This window comes from Phasianus colchicus, chromosome 6 (genome assembly GCF_987193195.1).
Source record: "Phasianus colchicus chromosome 6, bPhaCol1.hap1.1, whole genome shotgun sequence".
Lineage (NCBI taxonomy): Eukaryota > Metazoa > Chordata > Aves > Galliformes > Phasianidae > Phasianus > Phasianus colchicus.
The window spans coordinates 5,433,098-5,441,695 of NC_143441.1; positions in this window are offsets into that span (position 1 = coordinate 5,433,098).

Sequence of the window (8,598 nt, forward strand, 5' to 3'; positions counted from 1 at the left end):
AGCCCAAATCCTTGCCTTTTGGCTTGTGTGATACACAGGGTAAGTACCTTCCACTAAAACCAATCCCAAATCTTTAGAGTATTCGGGAACAAAGAAAATAAAAATTGTGTATATATATATGCTGATTGATTTTATATAGATATTGAGTCTTTTAAGTAGTCTATGACAACCTTCTGGATAATTATATACAAAGTGTTTTAAAGTGCATAACAAAGTTGACACTAGATGCTCGTGACCATCCATGGAGATGGCACGACTGGCAGGATTTAATACGTAAAACGTTATTTCTTCCATTCTCATCTAAGTCTGTATACTGTAGAACTACTTGCAGTGAAATGTTTTTAGCATGTTTAGATGGTGCAGCATAGACTGGGTGAAAATTTGTATTTTCCCAAACTGCAGTCACTTATGCATCTTGAAAACCAGTAAGCTACCTGGTGATAGAAATGGCAAACATTCTCTTATCTGACTTCTTGACAACTGCATGGCATGCTGGAAGAATAAGAGATGCTCATTATTTTCCTAAAGCACAGGAATTGGCTGTGTAGTCTAGGCTGATGAAATTTCAACAGCTGTCTTCTAAGAAGCAGGTTTTTTTTCCACAATAGGCTATCAAGGGACATGTGAATAGTACACCAGACTAACTCTTAAACAACAGGCATTCTTACAAACGACCAAACCCAGCTATGAGTGCCTAAGAATAACCTCCTCTGGATGGCAGAGATAGAATGTTGCTTTTCAGGTACTGCAAGTGCTAAAGCCACGCATAAAATGTTTTGCTGGGTGAATGCACTGTTTATATAGCTTATAAATTTGCAGATGAAAACCAACTGAAACACTGCTATCCTGAACACCACGAGGATCAGCCCTTTGGACAATATGGTAAATCTCTTTGTATGAGAATCCTTAACAGCACTGTTTATTAAACGATACAGACATATTGCTTCAATCAGACAAATAAATAATTCACGTTTCTAAATGGTTTCTACACAGGGTGATGGAGCATTGTGGTAGGGTAGGGAACATCCAACTAGAGCCTAAAATGTCTTCAGACATAATCCTAAAATAATCCTGTTTTCAAATGGTAAAAGTTTGCGCCTCCTGCTCAGGCAGCACATCATCAGCATCCAGATCAGGAGTTATGCCAAACTAGCTGTAATCTAATATGGAAATGAGATGTTGGCCTTGATATTGTGTCATTCTTTTGAATGGGATCACCTGCACCCATATCTCCTAGGAGGAAATTTCAAACAGAGTTAGCTCCTTAAACCTTCTAATTAAAATGAGAAATCCCCAGGCTTCCATGACTCAGCCTAGGAAAAAGATTATTAGGAATTTAATAGGGAAAATATCGTATCTCAGACCATCTGTGACCCAGTGCTCTGTGAGAATTTAAAGAAAACTGGAGGGAGGAGGTGCACGCTCCAAAGCACACTCTAGGAGTACTTTGTTGGAGCTGCAATAAATCAACATAGTTAGAGTACAGCCTTTTTCAGATTTAATTACTGTTACATAATTATTAGCAAAGCAGTCTCCTCTGAAACTGTAAAACTCATTACATCAAAAATCCCCAAGCTCCTGATGGAATTTATGAACTAGTTACTTTCTTCCTGGCTCTGGGAAAATGCAATAGGATGCATTCTGTTTTGTCTCCAGCAGTTTTTTAGTGTTCTGAGCTATTCTACTCATCCTCCTTCTGGGGAGTTTTCCCTGTTTGCTTTTCTTTTTTTATGATTAAAAATGCATTCCACATCATTTGCTTTCATTTCTACTCCTGGCATAGAATCTAGATGTGAGCATGTAGGGGCAGATACTCTTTTCCCCCTCTCTGAAATGGATTCATATCTCATTTCCTCCATCACTGTGTTGATGCCACAAATTGAGGCAAAGTATGGATTCTCTTATGTAGGTGGAAAAGAACAAAATTGTCATTGTCTTTTCCCTGAGGCTTTGATAGTATACCCAGCTTTAAAACATTCCATTGGTCTGGACAAATTACCACCAGGGAAGGCCTGAGACCAGCCCTTCCCTGACCATCACTGCCCAGTTTTAAATCTTTGGTGGCATTATCCTGACTCTTGTATAGGATAATGGAGAGGTTAAATGATGTCCTCAAGGACAGATTGACCCTCAAATCCATAATACCATCTTCTGAACAGGCAGCATGAGACATCTCACAGAGCTGAAAGAGCAGGTAGGGAATAGCAATGGCTACGTTACAATCCTGTTGTAGTGTTGGGCTGGGTGGTCACCAAGACCTCAGTCTAACCAGGTGGTAACAACTGCAGCAATCCTCACTTTTCTACTTCTTCCATCAGCCAGAAAATTGCATTTTGCTGTGCTGGCGAAGCATGAACCCTGAGAGGTCCTCCTAGAGCTAAGCCTGACTTTGGTTGCTAGTGAACTGAGAAGTCACAGCTCTGGGGAAAGCATCACCGTATTTTTCAGAGGTAACACAGCAGTAGTCAATGCTTTAACCCTTCATCACGAAGTTGAAATCATGTTTATCTGTTGAAATTACTATGATAATTGTTAGAATAGACAACTTTGTTCTGTTTCTTGAGCTGCTCCGGTAAGTTTTTGGCCTCAGAACGTAACTGCCTTTCCTATGTTTATTCCAAAATATGACTTTATGGCTATATAATAAATTGATTTTTTTGTGTGTAAAACTGCAAAGCTTATAATGAGAACTTCAGAGAAGCCCCAGATCTCTTGGTTCAGTCTCATCTCACTGTTACGCCTATAGATAAATAAAATAACTGCTATCCCAAGACTTTAACCAGTGACTTAGAAAACTTGAAGTGAGCAATTCTGAATCAGGAATATCAGGATAGTTGGTTTTGCTCTGCTTTTAATATAATTTAATTATCTTTACAGATATTTCTCTCGGTAGATATTACAGGTTGCAAACTAACAAGAAATCCATGCAAAACAATAGAATATAACCTAATTTTGCACAATATTTTAATGCAGCCTGAATCCCAAAACTCTTAATACAGTTAAATTACATTTATAACACTCCAAAAGAATGATTAAGGAAGAAAGCAAGAGTGAGTAAGAGCCACCTTTCCAAAAAGAGGGATATATGGTGCAGGGCACAGGATGAGTGCTTCACACTGCCCCAGCTGAAGTTTCCCATATTACATTTCTGGTAGACAATAGGTGAAGAGATGCTTGGGAAGGGAGAAGGATAGAGACATTTGGATGTGGAGATAGTCCTAGTATCATCCATTAAATACATTTGAATAGCAGTGAGTCCAGCTCTAGGTCAGGGAGATCAGAAATGAACAGTTGAGGGCTGTGTTCTTCTCAGAACAAATCTTCCTCTAGAGCATCTCACTGGAAAATTGCACCAAGCTTATTTTCTTGAGTACATTCTTGTGAAAGATGGGTTCAGGATGCTTATTGGCACGAAGGCAGGGAGCATGATTTGGACAGATATCTGGGCCACTGGGTAAGGCATCAGATTGAGGTCTTAGACACTTGAGCAAGTTACCATAGCCTAATGAGTTTCTGTGCAGCAGCTGAGCTGATGCAAATATAGGCTAGCACGCACTAATTTAAACTATTTTTGCCGAGGCTCAGCTGATGTATGGTAACCATTAAGCCAAGGTAACTCAGTCATGTCTGAAATGTGATTTGAAGAATCTGGGTTCAGCTCAGTTCAGGAGATAGGTCATCGGGCTTCTGCTCTCTTCATGACTTCTTTGGGCAATCCCTCCATCTTGGATTTCTCATATACATAGCAGCAGTAATGCTGCCAACCCACAACTATGGAGTGCTTTGGAGTGGAAGAGAGGGGAAATGTGAAGAAGGAGGGAGGGAAGGAAGAGAAAAAGAAAGGAATGCTTTAAGAGCAGGATGTTTCTATTCACTGCTGGGTAAAAGAGTGGAGTATATTGAACTTTGCATGAAATTAGTGTGAAGATTTCCTTCTTGTCCTCATTAATACATGAGCAAATCCAGTTTTAAGGGTTTCTCTTGGTATAAATGAAGGCAGGATTTTGCCATACATACCTAGCCTTCTGTTGGTGAACACATATGACCTCGATGGAGATTCATCACAATTCCTGATAAATGCTAAGGGAAGAGCTGAAGAATCAGGAGAAGTGCCTGCTTTCTTTTCACTTTTGGTTTATCAATTATTCATTTTTTGCGTGTTTTGAAAACTATCATGTACTCCTACCTTCCCAGGAAAAGTCTACAGTTACCACCTAATACTCCTTCTTTTTTATATATATATTTTTATTTTTTATCTTTTTTTAATCATTTACTGTTGAGAGGTAAACCTCTCCCTTGTTTGAAATGAAGATGTTCCCCTGTGGAAGGACTTTTATTTTATCTTTGTGTGGTGATCATAACATGTGGCACTCCAGACAGCAATTCTGCTCAGAGCTGAAAAACACCAAGCATTTCCTTTAATACTGCTAATAAACATTAGTGTTTTTTTTTTTTCCCCATAAAGTGGCACTCTTAACATTGTGCCAGTTCTCCAAATGACAGATTCTTTTAGAGGCGAAAGTATCAGTATTTACTGGTTACCATAAGTATTTCCAAACAATTTAAGAAGCAAAAAGTCTTAAAATATTTATGTATGCATATCAGTTACAGTTCTTTGCTACCATTTATTGGGCAGAACGACAAAATACATGCATCAGAGTTATGATTGCTGTGATAATTACTTGAGGGAATCGCACTGTAATGAAAATTAAAAAAATAAAACTATGGTTTCATGTACAGTGATTAAATATTTGTGGAATGATTTATGCTAGTGTCATGAAGGTGGCTCGTGTTTCAAAATATTTGATCCAGAAAATGACTATCTTGCTGCAAAAGTGGCCATCTTTATATTTTTTTCAATAAGATCATCAAGAGTTACGAAGGGTAGTGGCTCTTGTGTGCTTGTAATCAATTTCCTGTCTTTCTCTTCTTGTTACAAAAGGACTTTCGGACAAAAAAAAAAAAACTTGCAGATCGTTGCAAAAATCATCTGTTACTGCTCCTGTGTTCATATACAGCAGCTGATAATGTGGAACAACAGAGCAAGAGTCAAAGATTGTGGTTTGAGGGTCCTGCCTCATAATCAGAGGCAGCCTCTGCCTAGTTATTCATCAGACTAAAGATTTCAGCAGAGCTGTGCTAACCCCCTCAGCTACTGCTTCTGGGCTGGCAGTAGCAGCTGTCTCTTACCATTATGCCCCGAGGAAGCAGTGGCATTTGCCAGCAACTCCCTTTGTGTCTAACTCATTTCCTATATTCTCTTCTTTCATTTGCATAGTCAACTGGTCCTTATGCCTGAAGAAAATCAGGAGAGCATCTGAGGAATAAGTTGTTAGAAATGAAGTTTTTAAACATCACACCAGGAGGAGCGTGCTCAGACCTCATTATATTCCCAACAGGTCTGCCAACTCACGAGAACATAACACACCAGAGAGACTGTGCTAACAGTTGAAAGGACTAAAATAAAGAAGGCAGCTCCCTCCCCACACCTCAGAAAATCATTGTGTAAACTTGGTGAAGTATTTCTCTAAGCTCATTTTCCATTGTGATGCCCTTCTCATGGACAGACCTTTGCTGATGTCAGAAGTGCTAGAAAGGGTGAGACTTAAGTTATAAGAGGCTGCCTGCTTCCATTGTTCTTTCCTCCATCTGTCTCCCTTCTTTCACAGTAATTTAGCCTGAGGTTGTCCCAAAAGCATCAATTAGAAATTAGGAAAAAAAAAACACAAAAACACCTGAACTGCTAAAAGAGGTTAGATCAGAGACTTGTTTCACTGAGCCTCTTCAGAATCAGGGCTTCAGCATTGGTAGTGCTTTGATCTCTGATGTTTTTCCCATCTGTGGCTAGCTGGGCTGCAGTGACGTGCTGATGCTTTTGCCACCCAGGAGAGATCTGGCAAAGGTGTTTTCCAGGTAAGGGACTGTGTTTACATCAACCACTCTGAAGAACCAATGCTAAGTGATGCCTCGGTGGTTTTTCTGATAAATAGGAGTTGTTAAATTCCTCTTTCTAATTCTTTTGGGAGCAGTGTATATTTGATGAATTTGGCCTCCTAGAAATGGATGGTGTTTATGCCTGTGTTAGGTGCTTTTGTTAGCTGAAGGCTGTTACTTGATATAAAGAGGACTCATGATACAAAGGTCTCATTTTCAGACCAGCTTTGTGCCCTCTTGTTCTGAGCATGGATATTAGTGGGGTTTTCCTTGGTGTGATTCCCAGCTATAAACAGGACCGAGGAACAGATGATCAGTGCTGTACCAAGCCAGCTGCTGACTTACCAAACAAGTGGCAGGGGTTCAGTCACAAGAGCTGTTAAGGAAAAACAGATAATTTTGTGCCTATGATTTTGACTTTAATCACTCTTGACCCGATGCTGACCATCATACCGCAGCAAGTGCCAATAGCCTGTTTGAAGTAACAGGGAAAAGACAAATGGAATCTCCGATGCCATTATTAGCAAAACTGGTCAGAATACTGCCAACAAAGCAGTAGTGCTTTGAAATACCTTGCTTTGGTTACGAAGACGACTTTATCAGATCGAGTTTTTTGGAGAGGACGGGAACAGAATGAGTATTGCAGTGAACTGAGTGAGCTTGCACACTAGTGGCTAGAGCTGTGGCATGGGATCCTGGTATTTGTAGCCTTGTGGTTATTTGAAAAGAGCACAGTTTACTACTTCTGCTCTCAGACAGGAAATTGAGCAATTAGACTTGAATGTGGACGCGTGTACCCACTGTAATCACTCTTCAGCAGACTTTGTTAGGCAATGAAGAACATGGTGCTGCAAGAGTTTGGTGTGATCTTGCTGATTGAGGAAGGTAAAAAAAGATGTGACAAGATTCCTTCAGGCTTGACGAGGTTCTCCAACAAGGAAACTCAAAATGCAATGTACTGCCTTCCTCTAGTTTGCCTTCAAGCTAATCACAGTGTACACACAACTCTCTGTTATGTAAAAACTCAGCAAGACATCTCTAACAGTAGAGATGTCGCTATCAAAATTTAGGCTGTATTCTGTTTTTAGCCTCTTGTCAATGCTGATATTTTGTCACCCAGTTGCAGTGATTTGGTGCAGATAAGGTTTTTTGAACCTCGTCTGAAAGATGGTCAGTGATTTTCAAAACTGTTTTCATGGTCAGGAGGCTAATTTAGTAAAGGCAGACTGAATTTGGACCACACTTCTTCAAACACTGATTATATCCATGAATGCATGTAGACATTTCTCTGTCATAGGTAGGATATGGGAATGCCAAACCTTTCTAGTGGTTTTGGATGTGGGTGGCTTAGAAACTATGTAGAACAGCCTTTTTTCATCACTAAGCACTAGCTGACTTCAGTTGTCCACAGACCATTCTGCAAATGAGTCTCTGTAGTGACCAGGGATCCTAAAATTAAAGCCATATGGAAACTTACTGTGCATATTAAATTGCATGCAGCAGTGTTAACAGCATTTTGATTTGTTGCTGCAAGTAATAAATGAATTATATTAATTTTGTAGCTGAAAGCTAATTTCTCCAGAATTACTTTTTAATAACCAGCATCATGTTCTCTAGTAAGACTTAAATACATTTAGGAACAAATTTGAGGATTTTTTTATTTGTAAAAATATTAATGCTAGATTATCATCTGAAGACCAAGTTTATTTAACAAATCTCTAGGCACTTCAAGGTAAAACACCACATGGCAATTGATCAATCTGCAGACAAGATTACCTATACATAATGTGGGTATTTGTTAAATCACAGGAAAAATGGGCAAACTAAGAAAATAATGTGTGATGTGCTCCATGTTGTATGTTGTCACTTCCACAGGTATTGGGCTATAGAAGAGAAGGGACAAGTACAAAATGGGTCTTGTATTAATTCCCCTTGTGTACATTCTTTGCTTGCCAGTATCTGGTTCTTTTTGGAGAAGAAATTGATTCTCTGAGATACAAGCATTTCAGAGGTGCATGTAAGAATTTAAAGGATGATGGTGTGTGTATGTTTGGCATCTAGGATTGCCAGAAAAATCTGTGGTTCTCTACAAGTTATGCCTTGGCCCACTAATAACATCCTAAATATACTAATTATGGTATGGCTAGAGCCATTTTTTTTTTTTTTGCCCAGAACAGTGCTGAATTTGAAGGGAGAACAAATCCTGTTACAGTGATAGGGAAGAGAATATAGGGAGTATAACCACAGTGTAAGTAAGGTGCTGTGCTCAGGCAACTTGTATTGTCAGTCTATCATAGAGGCCACTAGGCACAGCCTAATTAAACCACTGAAGAGCTTTTCCATAAGGCTGTGCCTGTGGTAGAAGCCATTACTCATGGTGGAGTCACCATCTTACTGAATGCACTGACATCTGCATGGGTACCTGAGGGTATGGGGAACCCGTGATTGAGTAAGATGCGGATGTATTGTGCAGCGACACATCTCCTCTAGGGCATCTTTTGCAGGCTCAGCTGTTGCAAAGTGCCTGTTAATCCAGCATGAAGGCTAAAGAAACTGTTGTAGGGTAGATGACCTGCTGTGTAAAGCAACTACATCGTTCAAAATAGAGATGGAGCTGTGGCTGGAACACGCTTGCCATCCAGGCAGAGCACAAAGGCATCCCAG